Source organism: Armigeres subalbatus, chromosome 2 (assembly GCF_024139115.2).
Source record: "Armigeres subalbatus isolate Guangzhou_Male chromosome 2, GZ_Asu_2, whole genome shotgun sequence".
Lineage (NCBI taxonomy): Eukaryota > Metazoa > Arthropoda > Insecta > Diptera > Culicidae > Armigeres > Armigeres subalbatus.
The window spans coordinates 25,677,180-25,702,084 of record NC_085140.1 but is presented as its reverse complement, the minus strand read 5'-3'; the positions used below and the strand labels follow the sequence as shown (position 1 = coordinate 25,702,084).

The following is a 24,905-nucleotide window of genomic DNA, read 5'->3' as shown; positions in this document are numbered from 1 at the left end:
GACGCCAACTCAGTGAAAACTATCTTCAGCAACCACCCATCGGCGAACGTCGCTCGGACAGGCAGATGCCAAGAGATAATGTTTTGAAATATGAAGAAACTTCGTCTTGAATCAAATTGTTGTTATTCTTCACAGCAAAACGCATTTTAGATAACCAACAGCTAATAACTAAATTCAGTTTCTTGCGAGAAAATTCTATAAGATTGTTAGAATTTGTTATTCTCCGAACGTGCTCTCCACTTCATTAGATATAAGGAAGCTGCTTTCAAGCGCGCGCAAGCTATTTTGATCGGAATTCCGCAAAGAGCGGTTCGACAAAAGTTGATGCAGCGGAGCGGACACAGCAGTACGAAGGCGTGGGTAGCAGTGGCAATGCTGAAAATTCATTCCATATGGTGGAGGATTAGCGAAAAATCATCGAGTGGCAGTCGGACAGTTTAAACGCAAGGTGCCAACAAGCGATTCGATGCAGTTAGTCATTGGAAAGGCACATTGGGAAAAGAAAATTGGTTCTTCTCAGGACCAACATTTTATGGAAAGAAAGAGTTAATTGCGAAAATGGACTGTTTTGGTGGCACCCACTTATACAAACGGCTCTTATCAGGGCCACCAATCTTTGATGAGAAAAAAAAGAGCTTATACTGAGATTTTAGGAAGAGTGAAATATCAATGTTGATAGAGAGAGAGGCAGATAGAGAGACACAAACTATGATGACAAATACCATCCATTTCGTATAGCTCGTAGTCCTACTTCACTTTTGCGTACAACCCGATGTGTTTTTTTTTTTAATTCAAGATTAAGTTTAACACACCTTTTCAATCGAGCATTAATCTTACTGACTTGTCAAATCAGAAACACGACCAAACTAACGACACGCTGCCCTACTGAAAGTGTGCCTCCGCTGGTCGAAATAATCGATTGTAATCTGCACCCAATCCACAGCCTGTAAACAGACAGAAAAAAAAACAAAAAGTATCACCGTCTTCGACCAGACTTCGTACAGGCTGAACACTTTTAATACCTAGCATGGGACAACGAACAAGACATGTATAGAACACTCAATGCACCGTGTGTTTCGTGTTACGAATAGTTTTCTCCTTACCGGGGTGGGAAAAATTCAGGTGGTATTTAAAAACTGTGAAAAATCAGGTTTACCGGGAAATTAAAAAAAACCAATCGTGTAAAAAAATATTGGTGTAATGCCTAATTGGCACAGCTTATATTAGCACACTTGTCATAGGCTAACCAGCATTTTAATGGAGGCGCGAGGTACACAGTAGATTAGACCCAATGCGGTGACACGCCAAAATATTTGATGTTTCATCCAAATGTGAAGAATTTAGGGTTTTCCTGCTTTTCTATCTATCATTTTGAGAAATTTTTCACCAAACTTTTATATTTCTTAGGCCTAGGTAGGTTACGTTTATGTCAATAACAATGAATATAATTTAAAACCTAAAAGGCGTTTTACCTCGTTGCGGATTATATCCACCCCTTCCCCTCCCTCATGGTGATCTTAAAGCAAATCAGCTACATATTGTAAGTGTAAAACGGAAAAAATGTTTTTTTTTCTTTTTGAGAATAAAACCAGGTTTATAGCATATTTGTTGAATATGCTATATTTATTGAAAATTGATAAAAAAAACTGGTTTACCGTGAAAGTATAATTTCGTATCACAAAACAATTCTAGATCCATGCTTTAATATTCATTTAGGATTTGAATGTTCCTAATGGATGAATGAAAAATTTTGTAGCCATTCGAGAATTCTGAAGTATTATTTAATTAATTTAATTATTCAATGACACGCATTCTATTTTACATTTCTGTAAACTCAAAATAACTTAAAATTTTCACCGGGCAAACCATGCGAGATTTCGCTCAAGATTTAAACAGAAAGTTCTACCAAAATCGATCAATTAAAAAGCCTTTTATATTGTTTTTTTTGTGAACTGAAAATTTTGCAACTATGTATTTTAAGTAAATTTATTTATTTTATGAAAATTTTGACTTTCCCTTTAATTTTATTTTGCAATTCAGGATCATATCCTGCGGCTGACACAACATAAGATCAGATCTGCTTGCTTCAATACAAACAAATAAAATGCCCACTAGCATCACTGCCCAATTTTCATCAATAGGAAGCCTATATCCAAACCGCAGAAAAACCGCACAAGATCAACCACAACCGTCCGGTTCGGCCCGGTCGGCGTTATTGAGTTGAATCGAGTAGAAATTCTTGAATGTACGGTGACCCGCTTGAATGTGTGCTGCTGCTGCTGCCGTTCAAACGTCTCTCCACTCCAGACATATCAAAATTGTAATTGTGGTAACCTTTTCCTTCGGTAGCCAGCAGACCTGACGGGCAAAGCATAGAAGAGAATCAAGCTGCTTGTTGGCGGAGCAACGAAACAACAGCAGCGGCGGCGTTGAGGACGTGCGAAGGAGTTCGCTCATGTTGCTCTGCTGGGTCTGATCCAGCTGAAACTGTCTGATGGCAGAACTCAGGCGACCCGTTTCTGCTTGTGTACGGACGGAAAACATATGAAATACTCACACAGCTCAAGATTCTCAACCATTTCTTCTCTTTTGCTCTCCACGTTGATGCTTATTGATACCCTTTTATTTTCGGATTTTTTTTTGCAGAGTGGGTGATCAAGTGAGGAGACTCGCCGTACCGCGCGCGCCGGTGGACTCTGGTAGTGATCGAAATACGATCGAAGCGCGCGGAGTTTTCTGGCAGTCGGTGTTGAGCCGCATTCTCGTTCCCAAGAGCGTACTTCTGGGAGTGCAGTGCAACTGCATGGGAGCGTGTTTGCTTCGCGGTGCATTTCTTACGCGTTCGGGCTATGTGTGTTGGTGCTCTGGTTTTGGTTTCGCGAGTTCCAGCAACGGCGATCGACTGTGCTTTGTGGGGGCTAACTATGGGAAGAAAGGTGCATCGCCAATAAGCGTGAAAAGTCAACTGGAAAGAGTGGAAAAGTGCAACGAAGCTTTACAACAGGAAGAGCTATAGGAATGAGATGTATGGCCTTTGATTTGTGTTATTACGGCGTATTTGTCTGTGTTCGGGTATTCCGAGGGGTTACCAAGCAAGTGAAGGTTTGGATCCGAGTGGATTGGTGGTGAAAAGGCAGCGAGAGTGGTGACCCCCCGAGGGGATTGGGGAAACGATATTTTATAAACAAAAACCTTCGCGCGAAAGCAGAGCCGATAGATTACATTCGGTGGAGCGATCCGTTGATTGGTTGGGCGATGTTTTGCCTAATGAACGGGTCATTGACAGTGGATTAGAGCGGCATCATCAGAGGGAGAGTCGCAAGTCAAAGGCAGAGAAACAGCAGAGAAAAAAAACCGATCGAATTGGAGGAAACCAGCCAGCCGTTTCTGATCTGGGACTTATCGAAGCCTGCGGTTAGGAGCTACGAGTTCCATTGGAATTTCGGCGTCAGGTATGTTTCGGTGGGCTCACGGGGCGTGCTTCTAATCGATTAAGACTTCAACGGTGTCAATTTCAATTTGAGGCAACATCATTTCGTAACCCTAATGAGGGAGGGAGATCGTTTCCAAAATTCACGCAGTTGTTTCCGGGACGGCGAGGACTCCCGCTGAGAGGAAATCATTTTACGGTTTATTTTGTGTTGCACTGTTGATGGCTGATGACTTGGGAAGTGGGGTTTTGATGTGTATAATAGCATCATCATCGCAGTGTGAACTATTCCAACGAATTCGATAGAAACGATTCAACCATTAGTTTCTGGAGTGTAGGATGACTTTAATAAATATTTTGAACATTTAAACATTCTCCATGGACACTTTGTTGACCTACATCAGCTTTGCGCGGAGGCCACACGCAAGGTGCAATAAAACAGGTTTGCCACACACTATGGATTTCGGCGTCTCATCATTACATTCTTTTTAATCGAACATGAGACCTGTCAATTAAAAAAAAATCTTAAGGAGGAAGTAAAATTGGCAATCAACAACTATGTGTTTCAAGTGAGTGTTTGTGCTGCCGTTCGGTGTTGCACTAGAATGACACACTGCCGATGGTGGTTCGATCGGAAACCTTTTTCCATTGTCCAATTGTTTCTTGAGCCTTAACATCTTTTTGTTTTCTTGATACATCACATTTCTTCACTCATTGTGACACTAGACACACTCTTTTACGCAAATTTGGGAATTGAGGTGTTTTTCAGGCATTTTTTACGCGAATTTTTTACGATTTTTTTACGTCGTTTAGGGATTGGACCAGTTCTTACGAGGATTACAAGATATACCCAATTTAGAAGCAATCTTAAAAATTGAAAAATAAAAAATAAAATGTTTTGCCAAAATTTAATGTTGCCAAAATTGTCTAAATGATAATATTTTTCTTGCATATGAGTGTATAAGAAGTGAGCAGTGCATGTGAATCCAAATGAACCGTTTGTTTGAGAAACTGCATATGTAACATTTTTGGCCAAAATGAGATTTTTTATATATTCTGAATCCTCGTCCAAAAATACGTATCGTGGCATAAAACACGAAAAAAAATCTTTGTTTAGGAATGCAGGAAATTTTTTTCGTTTGTTTGAGAAACTACACATGTGAACGCACTTTGAAAAGCAATTATGGAGTACTGCTTACAGTTTTCGCACTGGAAGTGTCCCACAGTGTTCAGTTTTGCCAAAAACTATTGATATATATCGAAGAAATCGAAAGAATTGGTGCCAATTTGTTCAAAAGCAGTTTTTTGTTGTTTTCTCGAAATTTTGTAAAATGGACTTATGCAGTTTCTCAAACAAATGATTCAAATACATTATACCCGTATAACGTTTCAATTATCGAATGGATGTTGGATGTACTTAATCTGCACGATTTAAGGAAGACCAGTGTAATGGGCTTGGTAGTCATATGGCTACTACTTCTGCCTCATACGCAGGAAGTCGTGGGTTTAATCCCAGGGCCGTTCCATTCTCCTACTTTGTATCTTTATCTATATTTCTCATTTCAATCAAAGGTAATTGCCTATTTCCGGGGATTAAACCACCCGACTTGGACGTTAATTTACAATGTTATGAAAACTCATATGTGAATATGTACGTTATGTGGAAGATATTGATTTGAAAAATGTATTGGAAGTAACCACTTTCCCTTCGATGGGACTCGAACCCATGACCCTACAGTACGCTAGACTGGTGCTTTAACAATAGGCAATTACCTTTGATTGAACTGAACTTGAGTTGCGTGCTCTTGCCTACGCAATGCGGTCGGGTCTGAGCTTGACGACCGACTGGCAAATAGCTTACACAACCTCACTTGATCAGTACCGTTGCTGATGAAGAATGTGTATAGCCGCCAGACATTCTAAATACTCACGCTCCTCTAATGTGGACGTGTACAATACACATGTGGAGGTATTGGCTTGATAAATGGATTGCGAGTGATTTGACTATGCGTCCAATTTGGGAATCTCGAGCTCGTTCAGTAGCCGCTAGGTTGCGAAGGCCGACGGAGGTCCTTCGTAGCTTAGTTGGTTAAAGCACCAGTCTAGCGTACTGTAGGGTCATGGGTTCGAGTCCCATCGAAGGGAAAGTGGTTACCTCAATACATTTTTCAAATCAATATCTTCCACATAACGTACATATTCACATATGAGTTTTCATAACATTGTAAATATATTTCTCCTGTTATAGCAATCGCTGGAACTGGAAAATGGACTTCCATACCATTTCTATTTCTATGCTTTTTTCCATTCTAGTAGTAATTGCTAGAATTGGAAATGAAAGAAAAGTTCGTTTTCTACATCGAATAAGAAATTCTATCAGTTGCTTTCTCCTATCAATCACATTAGTAGCAGCTCGTTAACCAAGACGAGCCTTTGCCCCTCGAACCTAACCCAAAAATTCCAACAAATTCCTCGTGAACTCGTAGCAAGTGCAGAGGTATATTCGGCTTGCAGTGGGCGAGTGATTGCATCATCATTTCCTGCCCCTTCCCTACATTGACTTGCATTCTGACGTGGCAGGCACCAGTAATACCTAACAAATGAGATCACCAGTACTTGTACATTGAAGATGAGTGTTAGTCCCAAACAAACATCTGTTGGTTCTCTGTGCAAGAACAGCTGGTCTGATCATGATGGAGTCCAGGTAATTTATTGTCTCCAGGAAATCCAGGAATCTCAGGAGTTGACCAACTACCAGGAGAACTGTTTAAACACGGTGGTGAGGCACTGGCTAGAGCACTAGGTGATTACCAAGGTTTGGGAAGATGAGGAGGAGTGGATGGAAGGTGTCGTGTGTCCCATCTACAAAAAGGGCAATAAGCTGGATTGTAGCAACTACCGCGCAATCACATTGCTGAACGCCGCCTACAAGGTACTCTCCCAAATTTTATGCCGCCGATTGCAAGAGAGTTCGTGGGGCAGTACCTGGCAGGATTTATGGGTGAACGCTCTACCACAGACCAGGTAACGCCAGGTATTGCAGAAATGCCGTGAATACAACGTGCCCACAAATCATCTTTTTATCGACTTCACAGCCGCATATGTGACGAAATCGAAGTGATTGACGAATTCATGTACTTGGGCTCACTGGTGACTGCCGAAAATGATACCAGCAGTGAAATTCGGAAACGCAACATGGCAGGAAGTCGTGCGTACTTTTGACTCCGCAAAACACTCCGATCGAATAGAGTTCGCCGCCGTATCAAACTGACTATCTACAAAACGCTTATTAGACCGGTAGTTCTCTACGGACACGAGACCTGGACGATGCCCGTGCAGTGCCATCTATGGTGGGGTACAGATGGTGGACGGTACGTGGAGGAAGCGAATGAACCACGAGTTGCATCAGCTGTTGGGAGAACCATCCATTACACCGCGAAAATCGGAAGACTGCGGTGGGCCGGTGAACCGTGGATGCTTCGACACCTGCGGGCGAATTGAATACAGCCATCTACCCAAATCCCCATTTGTCCATTTCTGTTGCCAGCTGTTCAAGGTTTCCTGATGAACTAATGTGAAAAATTCATCGAAGGTGATTTTCCGATCGTAAATATCATCTTCCGTAGCGCACACCTTAGCCAAAGAGTCCGCTTTCTCATTTCCCGGGATCAAGCAATGAGAAGGGACCCAAGCCATGGTGATTGTGTAAGACCGTTGTGATAAGGCACTCAAAGCTTTCCGTATCCTATTCAGAAGATACGCTGAGTGTTTAACCGGTTTCATTGAACGAACAGCCTCCAAGGATCTTAGACTGTCGGCTTAGATTCGGCTCGGTCCATGACTACACGTCACCAACCACGCAGTCTACGGAGGGTTCGCAAGTCATCATCCACTTGATCGATCCACCTTGCCCGCTGCGCACCTCGCCTTCTTGTGCCCGTCGGATCGTTGTCGAGAACCATTTTCACCGGGTTACTTTCCGACATTCTGGCTACGTGCCCAGCCCACCGCAGTCGTCCGATTTTCGCGGTGTGAACGATGGATGGTTCTCCCAACAGCTGATGCAACTCGTGGTTCATTCGCCCTCTCCACGTACCGTCCGCCATCTGCACCCCATCATAGATGGTACGCAGCACTTTCCTTTGAAAACTCAAGTGCGCGTTGGTCCCCCACGAGCATCGTCCAGGTCTCGTGTCCGTAGAGGACTACCGGTCTTATGGGCGTTTTGTAGATTGTCAGTTTGGTACGGCGGCGAACTCTATTCGATCGGAGCGTCTTGCGGAGTCCAAAGTATGTACGATTTCTAGCCACTATGCGTCTCCGAATTTCTCTGCTGGTATCATTTTCGGCGGGCACCAGTGAGCTCAAGTACACGAATTCTTCTACCACCTCGATTTCGTCACCACCGATGCAAACTCGTGGTGGGTGGCTCACATTGTCTTCTCTTGAACCTCTTCCTATCATATACTTTGTCTTCGATGTGTTAATGACAAGTCCGATCCGCTTGGCTCCCCTCTGCAGTCTGATGTAGGCTTCCTCCATCTTCTCAAAGTTACGTGCCATAATATCTATGTCGTCGGTGAAGCCAAATAGCTGGGCGAACTTATTGAAAATTGTGCCACTCGTGTTAATCCCTGCTCTTCGTATAACCCCTTCCAAAGCGATATTGAATAGCAGGCACGAAAGACCTTGCCGTAACCCTCTGCGGGTTTTGAAGGGACTCAAGAATGCCCCTGAAACTCGAACTACGCACATCACCCGATCCATCGTCGTCTTGATCAACCGTGTCAGTTTATCCGGGAAACCGTGATTGGCATTAGCTGCCATAGCTGGTCCCGATCGATTGTATCATATGCGGCTTTGAAGTCGATGAATAGATGATGTGTGGGCACGTTGTATTCGCGGCATTTCTGCAGTACCTGGTGAATGGCGAACACCTGGTCTGTGGTGGAGCGTTCGCCCATAAAACCCGCCTGGTACTGCCTCACGAACTCCCTTACAATTGGTGCTAGTCGACGGCATAAAATTTCGGAGAGTACCTTGTAGGCGGCGTTCAGCAATGTGATTGCCCTTTTGTAGATGGGACACGACACCTTCCATCCACTCCTGCGGCATAACTTCCTCCTCCCCAATCTTGGTAATGACCCACTGCAGCTCTCTAGCCAGTGCCTCGCCACCGTGTTTATATAGCTCTCCTGGTAGTTGGCCAACCCCAGGGCTTTGTTGTTCTTCAGCCGGCCAATCTCCTCTTGGATTTTCTGGAGATCCGAGGCCGGTAAAATTATGTCCTGCGGGCGTTCTCCCAGGTCCATCACTATACCGCTATCTTTGTCTGCCACATCGCCATTCAGGTGCTCTTCGTAGTGCTGCCGCCACTTTTGGATCACCTCACGCTCTTTCGTTAGAAGGTTCCCGTTTATGTCCTTACACATATCAGGATGTAGCACGTGCCCCTTACGTGAACGGTTCAACTTCTCATAAAACTTTCGTGTGTTATTAACACGGTACAGTTGCTCCATCTCTTCACGGTCTCGATCTTTCTGCTGACGCTTTTCCTCCGGAAAATAGAGTTTTGTCTGTTCCGCGCCTGTTTATATCGTGCCTTGTTCGCCCTCGTGCGGTGTTGCAACAATCTCGCCCATGCTGCATTCTTCTCTTCTACTAACTGCTCACATTCGCCGTCATACCAGTCGTTTCACTGATCCGGGGCAACGTGCCAAGTGTAGCGGTGCTACCAATGGCGGATCGAATATCTCTCCAGCTATCTTCAAGAGACGCTGCGCATAGCTGCTCTTCCGTTGGGAGTGCCACTTCCAGCTGCTGCGCGTATTCTTGAGCTAGTCTACCGTCTTGTAGCCGACTTCGACGCGTGTTGTACACCGTCGAGAGTTTTGAGCGCAGGCATACTGCGACGAGGTAGTGGTCGGATTCAATATTCGCACTGCGGTAAGTGCGGACGTTCGTGATGTCGGAGAAGAATTTAACGTTGATTAGAACGTGGTCGATTTGGTTTTCCGTTTCTTGGTTAGGTGATCTCCAGGCCTTGTGGATATTTTTGCGGGGAAAGAAGGTGCTTCGGACTACCATTCCGCGGGAGGCTGCGAAGTTTATGCATCGTTGACCACTGTCATTCGATACGGTGTGCAGACTATCCGGTCCGATGACCGGTCTATACATTTCCTCCTTCCTACCTGTGCGTTCATGTCACCGATGACGATTTTAACGTCCCGCAGTGGGCATCCATCGTATGTCTGCTCCAGCTATGCGTAAAACGCTTCTTTCTCGTCGTCGGGTCTCCCTTCGTGTGGGCAGTGTACGTTGATGATGCTATAGTTGAAGAAACGGCCTTTAATCCTCAGCTTGCACATCCTCGCGTTGATTGGCTGCCACCCAATAACGCGTTGACGCATCTTACCCAGCACTATGAAGCCGGTTCCCAGCTCGTTGGTGGTGCCACAGCTTTGGTAGAAGGTAGCCGCTCGATGCCCGCTTTTCCACACTTTCTGTCCTGTCCAGCAAATCTCCTGCAGCGCCACGACGTCGAAGTTGCGGGGATGTAATTCATCGTAGCTCATCCTGTCGCATCCTGCGAAACCTAGCGACTTGCAGTTCCATGTTCCAAGCTTCCAATCGTGATCCTTTATTCGTCGCCTAGGTCTTTGCCGATTATGTCGAGTCGCATTATCTCTTATATTGTTCGTAATTATTGGTTTTCCAGGCGACTTATTGGGCCTGCGCAAACCTCCTGTCTCGTCGGAGGGCCGTCGTGTCAGGGCTGTTTAGCGTCCCACCTAACACCAGGACTTGGGCTTGTGTGCTTTGAGCGGCACACGGTCGCTTTGGTGCCCCACAACTCGCAGATGGCCTGGGGAGGGATCGTCAAGCCCTTGGACATAGTCCCTGCTTGATCGCATGAAGTTGATCCGTTTTTGGCATTTTTGCTATGAGTGTGTGTTATGAGTGATTGACTTACCCATCAGTTGGAGCGGGAACTTTGCCTGCTTATGTTTTTTGAAAAGACAACCATCTTAGTTTTCTCCGGAGAGCATTCGATTCCCAGCTTCGTAGCCCTAGTGGACAAATTGTCCAGAGTATCTTGGAACAGTCCTTGCAGATCAACTGCGGTTGGCCCCGAAACGGATATATCACAATCATTTGCAAGCTGCCGTAACAAGCAATTTGGCATGAGACATTCATCAATGTCTCTGACGTAAAAATTGTAAAGAAGGGGATTAAACACTAGCCCTGGGGAGACCCATGTTGCTAATTCGTGAAGTTGCCGTGTCGCCATGAGAAAAACTCATACGCTTCTCTGATAACAAATTGTACAAATAATTGTTTAAAATTGGTGAAAGTCCACACGAGTGGAGTTTGTCGGATAAGACATCAACGCAAACTGAATCAAAAGCCCCCTTAATGTCCAAAAAAAAACGGAGCCCATTTGCTCTTTTTTAGCCAAAGTAATCTGTCTTTCTGAAGAAAGCAACGCACGACAGTCGTTCGTTCCCTTGCCCCTGCGGAAACCAAATTGTGAATCTGACAACAAACTATTCGATTCAACCCATTTGTCTAGCCGGAAGAAAATCATCTTCTCCAACAACTTCCGAAGACAGGACAGCATCGCGATGGGGCGATACGAATTATAATCCGACGCGGGTTTTCCGGTCTTCTGGATGGCTATCACCCTCACTTGCCTACAATCAACCGGAACAATGTTGCACTCCAGTAACTGGTTGAACAGGCTCAATAAGCGCCGCTTCGCGACGTCTGGGAGGTTTTTAAGCAAAGTGAATCTGATAAATAAATAAATGGAACCTGATTCTCTCCATCCCTGGAGCGGAATTGTTACATGAAAGGAGAGCAAGCGAGAATTCAAATATTGTCAGCAAAAGCATCACGTAGCTCTTGTCTGGCGGGCTTTGTGCCTGAAGAGCACTGTCAAGGATCAACTGGGATAGAAACTCGTACTCTTATCGCGGTGGAAGTGCTTCTATCGACATCACGCCATCAATGATGGCCTCCGCATATGTGCCCCAAACGATGTGCTTCGAGAGGTCATATGAGAGTTCGATAGAAACAGATTGATTACGTCCATTGGAAATCGAGACTTCGATCGGCTAATGATCACTACCATGGGGATCTTGGACCACCTTCCAAGTACAGTCCAACGATAATGAGCTCGAACAAATGGAAGGATCTAGAGGGCTATCTCTTGCTGGAGGAGCCACTCGTGTAACTTCTCCTGTATTCAAAATTGACATATTAAAGTCGTCGCAGAGGTCGTATATCATTGTTGAACGGTTGTCGTCGTACAGTTCCCACCAGCCTCCTAAGATCAACCGTGGCTCGGGCATAACCGATCAGATGTGCGAGAGATCGCTACGTGATATCGCGGTGTTTTGAGGAAGATATATCGAGATGATACAGAGGTCTTTTCCTCGAATAGTCACCTGACATGCGACAGCTTCGATGCCTGACATCGGCACAAGATCGACTCTATAGAACGAGTGCTGTTTTTTGATCCCTAATAGCACCCCTCCATATCGAATTGCCCGATCGCGGCGGATTATGTTGAAATCAGGAAAATGAAGGTTCACATCTGGTGTTAGCCAAGTTTCACATAAAGCAAAAGCATCGCATTGTGATTTGTTAACTAAAAATTTTAAAATATCTAATTTTGGAAGAATACTTCGTTAGTTCCACTGTAGAATCGAAATCATGTTACCCTTATTGACTAAGTTAGCCATCGAAGTATACAAATGACTCGAGGAGGGGCATTTTCGAAGCCAGCTGCTTCAGGAGAGGAGTCAGAATAGGAAGAACAGTTTTCACCATGTTCTTCACGGGGTCGGAAGCATCAAAGAAGTTGAGGATGAGCTCCACGATGCCAGAAAGTGTGAACTTTGGAGCGCTCGGGGGTTCTTCTGCTCGCTCTCTATGTTCTCTTTCCGACTGAGAAATCGCAAAAATTGGGGCATCTGGGATTTTAGATGTTCCCGGAAGCGGTGGAAACTCTCGATCATACTGATGTGGAAGCACAAAAGTTGATCGTTTTTTGAGTATTTTCACCCGCTTTGAATTTGACCATGTTGGATTGGGGCACACTTTGAGGCTGTTCTCTAGGCTTTTTCGAGGGTCGCTGGCTCTGTTTTATTCTCTTCCTCGTTGAGCTATTGAAAACAAAGGGAACCCCATTTCCAACCTCGGAGTCAGAGCTATCTTGATCGTCCAAAGGAAGAGACGGTAGATGGTAACAGAAACGACTGGAGAAGCGGCCTTCCTCAACATTTCGGCGTAACTTCGCCGAGAACGCTGCTGAAGAGACCGTTTCTGGTGGATTCGCTGCTGTATGTACGTTGGGCAAGCTTCAAGAGCATGTGGAGGGCCTTCGTTACAATAGACACATTTCGGTGTCGTCTTGCAGCGGTACTGAGTGGTGTGGCCCAGCTGCTTGCAATTAACACAGTTCATCACCTTCGGTACATACAGCCGAAGAGGTAGACAAAGTTTGCCAATCACTACGTAGTCAGGCAGTGCGGACCCGGAAAAGGTGACGCAGAAAGAGTCAGACGGGGAATAAATCCGCTTCTCTCCCTTCTGCGACAACGAATACCATTGTTTGCAATTCAGTTACGCAACAGGAGGCAAATAAACGCTCTTGAAACGACCGAAACCTTTTTTCAAATCGTCGCAGTCAACACCCCCGCGATCTTACACACTGCTGACGGTAAATAGACTTTATATTCGAGAGTGAAAAGCTCGCAGGTGGCAATTTCGTTGGCCTGTTTGCGATCACTGACCGTGACGCGAAACTTACTGGACTCAACCATGTCAATGGTCGTGACAGACGAAAATCGCTTTTCCAGATCTTTGCTGATCTGGCTGATATTCAAACGTTTGCCAAACAACATACGGCCCACTAGAGTCGTGAGGGTAAAACTTGGGACGGGGGCTAGTAGAGGAAATTTTAGCGTTGCTGGTGTCCATTTCGTTTTGGTTTGAAACACCCGAATGCAACGAAACATCTGACATGGAGTACGAAGTATCCCCGCCAACTTCGCCTTCGCGCATTGCGGACATGAAATGCGCTGCTGCAGCGAGGCACAATCAATTTTAAAACTAAACAATTATCACAAGGACAGAAAAAACACACACACACAAATTAATGAGAGGGGAAGACGAGTTAAAGAAAAAAGGAAAAAAAACTATTCCAATAAGATGGAGAAGAGAGGGGAACAATGAGAGGGAGCTCAAGTAAATACTTGCGTTCACACTGCTGTGTCGCCGGCTAACGCTTCTGGCAGCACACAATGGCTGGATGGACACTCGCCGGTGGTGCGGTCGAAGCGAACCACGCTGTTGTTGGTGTTCTCGCCGCAGACAACACTGCAACTGGGTGGATGGATGGTGGCAGGACGGCAGCGTCTGTGTTGGTGGAGACGCATGATGGATGATGACTGTCGGCGTGGGGCGATGATGCCTGCGCCTGCGATGGACGCCGAAGAAACTGCAAAACTTTGCGTTGTCTTGCAAAAGCAACGAAATGGCTACTTAACTGCTTCAGCTAAGCACCACTTTCACTCAAGCACTATGCTTCAAAACACTTTCGGAAAAAAAAACTTCTACCTGTACTTCAGGAAAAAAAACCAGAAGAGAAGCAGACCGTACGCGGACAACCGTCTCGCTCGGATGGTCGACGTGGAATCTGACTGTTTAGACTTATGCACGACAAAATGTGCTTTGAAAAAGATAAAATTTTATACAGTCTACCAAGATGTTTCTTCGAGCAGTGATTTGATGCAATCTTTAATTCAAAACAAAACAATCCAAAATATCTCTCTTATAATGTTCAAGCGATAATAATTATGATTAATTGAATTACACAACTATTATGCCAAATTACCATTATGCCAATCGGCCGTTTTGCCTAACGGCGTTATTTCAAACGACTTTAAGCTAAATGACCTACCACCATCTATTGCATCAAGCTCTGCTTCTTATTGACGCCTAACACTTCAAGCGGCTCATTCAAAATTTGTCCAGAGGTGCATAATTAGCACAAGAATCAAGCTTTTTTTTACACGGGGGATGCGTTCCGTGTAAAAAAAGTTTTCAGTTCAAAATTTGAAAATACGTGTAAAAAAAGTTTTATGATTTCTTGACGAATTATGCAAAATGGAGCAACTTAGCAAAAAATTTGTATGGGAATTTTTTACAAGGCCTTGTAAAAAAAAATCCGTGTATAAACAGAATCGGGTGTACTTGATTTTGATGGATATTTTTATTTTATAATAACGATCTACCGGGGCACCGTGGTTACCGTTGTCGAAGCTTTTAGCGGTGCACGGTTGCTTTGATGGGACCTGCTTGTGGATTTTGAAGAGGTTTATCAAGGTTTAACAGTGCTCATTGTCAGCCTGACCACATCCAAGACAGGCTCCCTAACTCACAGTGACCAGGGGTTGGGGTCATCAAGCCTTCGGACATAGTTCCTGCTGCCCCGATGTCTGTATGTATGTATGTGTGTAAGTGTTCAAAATTTCGTATACACAATTTTTGAAACTTTGAATTATCCGATTTGCTCGCAACAAGTTACATTTGACGGAGATGGTCCCATTGATTGCAATTTGCCAGATTGAATTACGAGCGTAGAGATTCCAGCCAAAACACTGCTTTCTGTGTAAAAAAAAATATGATAACTCGTCAAATGATGTAAAACGGAGTAACAATATAAAAATTTTGTATTAGATTTGTTTTTTACACGGTTGTGTAAAAAGATCCGTTAAAAGCAATTAATTGCATATTTTTCGGAAACTCGGCCGTACGAAAATCATTTTTTTTTTTTGTTAAATAGTATTTGTATGATAGGTAGGGTAAAAGACCCAATAGTGGAGGAACTAAGCACACTCTCACACTATTTATACGCTTAGTCTCAATTGATACGGAATTTCGCTCACCTGTAGCATGTATTTGAAAGATTTCCTCATCATCTTTGCATGGAAACTGCTTGCACCGCCTCAAAATGCGTCACCATACTCTAAAATTGATCCTCAAATTACTGGTACTCTGTTCCAATAGTTGCGCTTTTTTTTAACTTGTGTACCTATAGTTGCGGGTCCCATTGTTTTCATACGGAACTCGCAACTTTAGGAACACTACCGCAACTATAAGAGCAAAGAGCTTGAAATAATAAATTTGCAGATACTTTACCGATTTTCACCTAATTCCCGCACTATTTTTCGTGCACAATGTTATGACGTGTCACGAAATCGATATGAAGTGCGGGTTGCTGCGTTAAATTCGTAGATTATGCGTATACCACACTACTGCAACCAGGCTTGTAAAATGTCATCTGCATGCCATTTGACTAATTTGTTCATAACTTTCTTTAGAAGCAAAATTTCTTCCATAATTTTGAATGTACTCATAACGCTTGAGTAGGGTTATATTTTTGTCCAAGGGTACATTGCTCTAAGTATAACATCAAAGGCTGGAGAGTGAAAACTCTCCAAAATGTCACGTGTCATTTGACATAATGTCATTTGAATGACATTTTGCCTCCCACGCCCCAGATTACACATTTACAGCAAAGTCTCGTTAGACAAAGTTGTAGGCCCATTTTACCGCTATAAGTTCGTCATACAACATGAATTGATAGCTACCTTTTGGAAAAAGTTCTGGGAAAATTATACAAACGAATGCAAATGACATTTTACAACACTCTGCAACTATAGGTGCACCCACAACTATCGGAACAGTGACCCTGTGAAATTTGCGAAAAAGAATTCACGTGTTTTGGACTTGAACCCTCAGTTTTTTCGCAAATTTCATATCAATTTGTCCATTTCGAAACAAGTGATGTACATATGCGCAGCCAAGATGATCTTTTAAAAACTTAATCATATGTATATAATGCACACACCGCTAGGTGGATTAATTAGTGTTTTTTTTCAGTAATGTGTAATTTACACTACCGCAACTATTCCTCGCCCATAAATATCGAATTGTTTACTTCATGTCAAAGCAAGGTAACAAATAATGACTCAACCACTTGAAATAGAAGTTACCTTCAAGTATATGAAACGAGTATTCCACCTAACTCTCGTTATATATGAAAGGTCTTGACGTAGACAATCAATTGCCAGTTAAAGCAGCTTCTTCAGCAGTTGAAGGCCACCATGGTCAAACTTTTGCTGTGTGAAATCCGTGTGCGCTGTTTGCCGTCTCGCACTGTGACATTTGCCTCAAGTCAACTCACTGTCTTTGACGATTTTATGTTTACGTGTGAGATCAACGCGCAGGTCCACATTGTTGATGATTCTCTCCACATTTCAATCGGAGTTCACACTTAAGTATTCATTGTTTCGGAATTTTATAGACCCACATAAATCCAATCAGATGCGATCACGCGCGATTGAATCGTCGTCCTATTGAAAGTGAATTGGAACCAACAACTTTTCCCATCACGACAGCGGCATCAATCACCCCAGACCTCGAATCCCACACGCATGTGAGTTAATCGGAATTCATTGGGATCGCTCATAAAACACTCACATCGTCGAAGTTAGGGAATTAGTCTTGTCTTGTCAATTGAATTCGAGGTCCATCCTGAGTTTAGGCCAGATAAATGAATAATGAAAATGATTATCTTTCCTTGGAATACAATTGAGGAGGTCAAACGCAAAGGGGTGTAAGTGACAAAAAGTTAGTTCTTCTCCGTACTAATTGTATTAGAGTACATAATACTAATCGTATGGAAATTACTAATTTTCTGTGAATTTTCACATTTTTTTCTGAACAACGTACAAACTATATCGACATATTGGCGCAAAGGTTTAGAAGCAATGCATTTTTTGCTGTAGTCACCTCAATTTTGACCAAAATCTCACTTACACCCCTCTGCTTCTAAGCCCCTCAATTAATGTAATCAAACATTTTGTACTTGTGTACTACATCCTTTTGATTGTTCTCCTGTGCCCCCTTTCCTACTAACGCCAATGAATTCAACCCTAAATCGCGAGATCGCGATTGCTCAACGTCTAACAGCAACAACATCATCGTCTTCGGCATCTACTTCGTAATAGAAGGCTTTTAACGAGAAGTTTTTCAGATTCGATCTAATCGGTGGTCGATCATCATCGATGGGAAAATAAAACAAATGCCTCGTCCGATGATGATTGTGCGATCGAACATCGATTGTGGTGTGATGCTCGTCTCGGAATAAAGTTCGGCTGTGCGCTGGATTAGCGCTCTATTGCAAATGTGCGCTTCGGGCACTGGCTGCGCTGATTTGGTTCGGCCTTCCGCGAAGCCAAAGAAGCGGGAAGCGAGCAGCACAAATGCCCGGCCGTCGAATTAATAGCAATTAATGCGCACTCTGCACAGCCTTCGGCCCGATTCCATTACGCAACTTCTGCGCCGCCAGTCAATGAGTTGGAAAATTCAAAATAGCAGCCGCCAACCACAACAACAACAGCCTTTGGCTTGGCCGGCGATGGTCCGGTAGTAACTGTTTCGGAATAATGTTCTTCCTTTTCTTGAGGGGACCGTTTGACGATGAGAATGGATCCAAACTTTGTTGGGTTGTGTGTTCAGCCTCCAGCTCGCGTGAGCTCCTACAGAGTCGTACGTTTTCGACAAATTGTTTACTGAGTTTGTGAAAAGCAATATTTATTGTTTCAAAATGGACAAATATTGGTAATTTGTGGTAAAAAAAACTAAGTTTTCCAGCAGTAATAATGTTTATATGACCGCGGGCCTCTTGAGCTTTAGATTTTTCAACTTCAGTTTCAACTATTTTTAGAGTTTCAAGGACTCTCAGATTGCCTTATCTCGTTTTCATTTAATACCTCTCGATCTTCAGAATTATTGGTCTTAAAAGATTGCAAATTTTTGCAGAACTTCTATAGCATTTAATTACTAAGCGTCAACCGATTAATATTGAATAATGGATTTCTGAAGAAGTTTTGGAATATAGCCAATTTTTACATACAATACGGACATAATAAACTTTCCTAGATTTCTCTGACAATAATTAAATTATGAAAAAAAAAGCAGTTATGTAAATTACCTATCATCATTAAACTGATTGAATAGCCCCATAATGCGTAACAAGCCGTAACGCGTCACACCCCATTCCTAGTTAAATTAAAAGCGCATCTCTATTACATGACCCGCTTCTAATGACGATTGTATTCACCGTCTTTCATTAGCAGTGGCAAACCATAAAACCTATGTTTCACTGATCCTCATCTTCAACTCCCGAAGCCCTTAAAAAAGGCAGGCTCGGTAACTGTTGGCAATAAAATCGTAGCGAAATACTTCAAATAATTGCACCACACAACGTCATGTCCCCACTTGCAGATCCTCCAACTGATCCAAGCGAAACACGATAAAAACGATCTTTCATCATCGGTTGCCTTCATCATCATCGTCGTCATCGTCTTCGTTGTCTGCACCATACTGCCATAGTAAGAAAATCTCAGCTTCCAGATCGGCTCATAACCAAGCAGTCAGTCAACCCGCGTGCACGCAGGTCGTGATCGACCGCCAAGCCCCGTCCATCATTACCGAGCTCCTTCTACACTAGATGCAGTCGAAAAATGCACTTATCCATCCATCCTCGGTCGATCCTGCCATCGCGATGCATCGTTTTGTTTTTATGTCTACAGGGCTGGAAGCACGAAACTGTTTTTGTAGCAACAGCAGATGGTAATTGTGAATCGTTTATGCCATGTGTGTAAGTATTTCAAATGGTGATAGAATCGTTCCAATATTCGGTTCAACAAATTTAATACGACAAATTGGGAATTAAATGAAAAGGGAGTAGATGTGCACAGAAAACCTTTTGGAAGAAATTCAAGTTTAGAGCTTCGTTTAGTAGATTACCTTTACTTATTATTTGTCCACTGTTATTTCATTTCTGGTACAATTCAGAGCGTCTTATTTTAGAGCGTCTTATGGAAAACGTTAGACTTTACAATTCTTCCATTGACTACGTATTTCGTTTTCTACTTCAAAACTTGAGAATAAGTGTTAATGATAAGCGAAACATCATGTAAAATAAAGACCAAGATTATTACAAATGAATGCGAGGAAAACCCTGCCCAAAAAATCCAGACGTCCTAGGATAGCTCTGAACCTCCCTTCTTCGTTGGTCAGTTAACTGTAACACTGAGAATAATTAGGAAAACACCACTTTGCACTACTGAATCCATATAACTTTATACACCTTTCACTTTCACTTACCTACACTTTGTTCACTATACGTTGTTGTCAATTATATTCGCGTGATTGTTGCATTGATGTCACGTCGATACAGTTGTCGCGTCCAAATAGTTTCAAAGGATTCTAGAGACCTCTAGGGCAGTTCGGCGTCGGAATTCTAGAACGTTCTTGCTCTTTCGTTCTAGACGGAACATACTCTCTCCGATTCAGACGTTATCGGCTCAAGTTTTCAGTAAGGGGGATGGATATCTTGGTGATCCGTCGACGGTAAACTACACCATTAATGAAAACATCCACTGCTGTCACTAATGTATATTTTCCTGGATAAACAGCGTCAATTCTTCCTAATTTCCAACAATGAGGCGGTTCATTCATTCTCCTCGTGGTTCAGAACAATCATACCGGGTTGCACATTTGGAATAATTTTCAAGCAGTGCTTTCTTGAAGGTGAGATAGTTCTTTATCCAAATTCGCCAGAATTACTTACGCATAAGCTGCAAATATTGCCAACGTTCGAGGCGACTGGATTAACGTTTTTTTAACGAGGCCCTGTCAAGTAATGTACCGGATGACTTGAGGATCGGATAGATTGTTGGAAATAACAAACATCGTTCTTGAATTGAGTACTGCTTCAATCTTTGCTAAGATAGCCACAAGTCTCTCAAATTTGAGAGTAACATTTCCGACGATACGTTTTAGATGTTTTTGCGGAATTTACTACCGCTTCCCAAAAACTATTGATCTCTGGGGTATCGGACGTGATATTAAGCTTTTCCATTTCACGAAGCTGGCAAAATTCTTCTATTCCTTCGGTTGTCCTTCGGTTGTTTTATTCCTTCGCTCATGCACTTCTTCTAAAATTCCGGACCCTAGCTTAGGCTAGTTCGCCGACTGGCTTGCTGAGATCCACTTGCTGCGTTGCCTCGATCCCTCGGCGGTCGTGCCACAAACTTCCGCACTCGAATCCTCCTGACTTCCCCGGCGTCGAGGGTGGTCCACCAGTTCCAGGGAAGGAAACTTCCGCACTGATGGTACCCCGATTACCGGCGGCTATCACATGGGACGCTTTCGCGCATTGCGCCGACTACGTTTTCGGGTTGCAGAGGTGGTCCGACAGCTCCGGTAGTGGATGACGTCCACACTGGCGGTGCCCTACATACTCGAAGCAATTCCTTCTTCTTTCTTCTTTCTTCAGCAGGTTGGCTGATCGAGTGCCGAAGTCCGTCCGACGATTCCGGGTGGCAGAAGGCTTCTCAGACTGCTCAGTATGCTAGATTTTCCTCCGAGCCGACGCGTATTTGCTGGTCCCTTCTCCTTCTACGCTGCAGCTCTGACAGTATTTGCCGCATGACTCTGCTTACCGCATTTCACGTATCTTCATCGTGACACATTCGCTCTGCGATGTTGTCCACCCTGAGGGCAGGCATTCCTCTACACGCTTCCGCAAACCACGGACAATCGAATAACACTTGCTCTGGAGTCTCCTCTACATTGATACACGCCGGGCAGAATGGCGATGACGCATGACCACACCGGTGCAGATATTGGCGGAAACAACCGTGTCCGGTTAGGAACTGAGCGAGGTGGAAGTTCACCTCTACATGCTCCCTGTTCACCCACATCGACACATTGGTGATGAGCCGGTGGGTCCACCTTCCACTATCAGCATTGTTCCACTCCTGCTGCCACTTCACCATAGAGTCCAGTCTCACGGTCTCCCTCACATTTCTGGTACCTCTCCGTTGGTAGCACTCGAGATCCTCTGCTAAGGTTATGCAGATTGGAATCATCCCAGCGATAACGCAAACTGCTTCTGACGAAATGGTTATGTACGCACTCGCCACTCGAATGGCCATTAGACGAAACATGGTATTCAACTTCCTGCGATTACGTTTCGTCTTGAGCGCAGCTCCCCAGGCTGAAACGCCGCACCTAAGTATTGAGGATGATACGGTCGCCAAAAGACGCCTACTGCTGGCTTTCGGTCCGCCGACGTTCGGCTTGATACTTGCAATCGCAGTGAACATCTTAGCCGCCTTCTCTCAGGAATTGTCGTCATGGGTGTTGATATTCAAACGGTCGTCGATCATCACTCCTAGATGTCTTAAAGCCCGTACAGTAAAAATAAACCTCCGTAAATCTCAAAAGTTTTCAAAGTTACAAAAAAATCAAAATTTTGATAGCAAGATTTTGAGCTTCCCTAAATCATGTCCGATGGAGCTCAAATTTTGCATAGAGCCATATTTTAGGGCTAAGGAAATGTTTGCGTAACGTTTGGTTTCTATATTCGATGAAAAAATGTTTTCGCCATTAGACATTTTTTCGAAGTCCCAAACCAGTTGAATTTTTTCAAAAAAATAATTATCAATGTTTCATGCATTTTGAGTCCTTTGGCATCAAAAAACAAAAACAAATATTTCACCCTTATGAGAATAAAAATTAAATTTTGATTTATTTTGAGCACACCTAAATCATGTCCGAATAAAATTTTGTATAGGGGGATATTTTTAGCTACAAAAACGTTTGCTGTCCGCTATTAAAATTTTTGGGACCAAGAATTTTTTTCAGATGATGAATTTTTTTTTAATTTTCATCATCTGAAAACATTTCTTAGTCCCAAAAATGTTCTAAGAGAAAAAATCGATTTTCTTTAATTTTTTTTTTAATTACATCAGATCTCGACGTTTCATGCATTTTTAAGTCATTTGGCATCACAAACAAAAATTCGATTTTCGACATTTCCTTTGGCACCCCCTTGGAATAATTTTCATGGGTGAAAATTTCAAAGCTTTGATAAATTTCAGGCATCCATAAATCATGTCCGATTCAAATTTTTCATGGGGTCATATTTTGGGGTAATGAAAATTGTGGGCAATGTCGTTTTTTGAAATCCAAAATTTCATTTTCATTGACACCCGAATATAAATGAATGCAAAAACATGTAAATTGATGGAAATAATGAGATCTATCCTAAAGTGATTTTTGAACTTTCTAATGGGATTTTATCGATACATTTTATAATGCACGAGAAAGGCATCATCACCGCTAGGTGGATTAATCTGGCTTTTTCATATCACCAGAAAATAGCATGAGACTATTTACGGAAGCGTATCATGATCGAGTATGAATAACTTTGTACGACATAACCTAGGCACGGCAAATGCTGCTTAAATCGTACCATTGGTACTTCGCGTACCTGAAGGAATAAATTAGACCCCATCTTGCGGTCCTTAGCCTCTTACCCAGCAACTCCTATCCCTACCTCCCCGTTGTGCTGGCCGGGATACGAGCAACCTTAGGGAAGATCGTGGTTACCCGATCTTACCTTTACGCGGTGGGAACTATGGTCGTATGCTGACAGGGAAGGGGGGGGGGGGCGGTTTGCTCCTCTCCGGGGGTGCAAATCTTACTGAGCGTCTGTTCTCCATGTCAGGATCGGCTGACAACAACGTCTGTTCTCCACGTTAGGGGCGACTGATCATCGTCCGAGTGCCAGCGAGGGACTCTAAGTGAAACTGTGCACCATGGTCCACCGGGAATAAGGAGGAATGGTCTTATGGAAATTTAGGGGGTTTGGCGTCAGGCCCTTCAAGCCAGCCTTTAAAAAACTTACGCAACGTGTAATCAAAAAGAGAGTACGGACCAGATCAATCGATGAAGACCACTACGACGAAAAAGGACTAGCGATTGCAAACTCGGTTCGTGGAACCGCAAATTTCTCAACTACATCGGAGGCACAAGCATACTCGCCGATGTGCTCAAGGGCCGTGGATTCGGCATCGTAGCGCTGCAGGAGGTTTTTGGAAGGGATCAATGGTGCGAACGTTTAGAGGTAATCATACAATCTACCAGAGCTGCGGCAACACGAGCTGGGAACAGCTTTCATAGTGATGGGCGACATGCAAAAGCGCGTGATGGGGTGGTGGCCGATCAACGAGAGAATGTGCAGGTTGAAGATCAACCGGAAGCACTGATTATGATAAGGACGCATTCTACACGCAGCTGGAACGTGAGTACGACACCTGCCCAAGCAACGACGTCAAAATCATCATATGAGATTTAAACGGTTAGGTTGGCAAAAAGGAGGAGTTTAAACCGAATATTGGAATGGTCAGCGCTCACCGTCTGACGAACGAAAACGGCCTACGACTAATTGATTTCGCTGCCTCCAAGAATATGGCCATTCGCAGCACCTACGTTCACAGCCTTCCATAACGGTACTACACCCGGAGATCACCACTGCAGACAGAATCACAAATCGACCACGTTCTGATTGAAGGACGGCATTTCTTCAACATTATTGACGTCAGGATATATCGTGGCGCTAACATCGACTCTGACTACTATCTGGTGATGGTTAAACTGCGCCCAAAACTATCCGTCATCAACAATGTTCGGTACCGACGACCGCCGCGGTACGACCTAGAGCGACTGAAGCAACCTGATGTCGCCACTGCATACGCGCAGCATCTCGAGGCAGCGTTGCCGGAAGAGGGTGAGCTCTATGGGGCCCCTCTTGAGGACTGCTGGAGTACAATTAAAGCAGCCATTAACGACGCAGCGGAGAACAACGTCGGGTATATGGGTCGAAATCGACGGAACGATTGGTTCGACGAAGAGTGCAGACAGATTCTGAAGGAGAAGGACGCAGCGCGGGCGGTCGCGCTGCAGCAAGGTACCCGGCAGAACGTGGAACGTTATAGACGGAAGCGGAGACAGCAGACCCGCCTTTTTCAGGAGAAGAAACGCCGCCTGGAAGAAGCGGAGTGCGAGGATGGAACAGCTGTGCCGTTCTCAAGATACACGCAAGTTCTATCAGAAGCTCATCGCATCCCGCAAAGACTTCGTGCCGCGAGCTGAAATGTGCCGGGATAAGGATGGGAGCATCTTGACGGACGAACGTGTGGTGATCGAAAGGTGGAAGCAGCACTACGAGGAACATTTGAATGGCGCTGAAAGTACAGGCAGTGAAAGTCAAGGCAGCGGAGGAGATGACTATGTCGGGTCAGCGGACGATTTAAGCCAACCAGCCCCCATCTTGAGGGAAGTTAAGGATGCCATTCAACAGCTGAAGACCAATAAAGCAGCTGGTAAGGATGGTATCAGAGCTGAGCTCATCAAGATGGGCCCAGAAAAGCTAGCCACTTGCCTGTACAAATTGATAGTCAGAATCTGGGAAACTGAACAGCTACCGGAGGAGTGGAAGGAAGGGGTTGTATGCTCCATCTACAAGAAAGGCGACAAGCTG

At 44.0% G+C, this 24,905-nt stretch overlaps 1 long non-coding RNA gene across 1 annotated transcript in view; it reads left to right on the top strand.

The window, feature by feature from the left end:
* LOC134214162 (uncharacterized) overlaps positions 1-24,905 on the top strand; it is a 109,220-nt gene that overhangs the window by 26,178 nt on the left and 58,137 nt on the right. Inside the window, exon 2 of the long non-coding RNA XR_009979685.1 lies at positions 2,647-3,452. This is a non-coding gene — a long non-coding RNA (uncharacterized LOC134214162). The remainder of the gene's footprint in view (positions 1-2,646; positions 3,453-24,905) is intronic.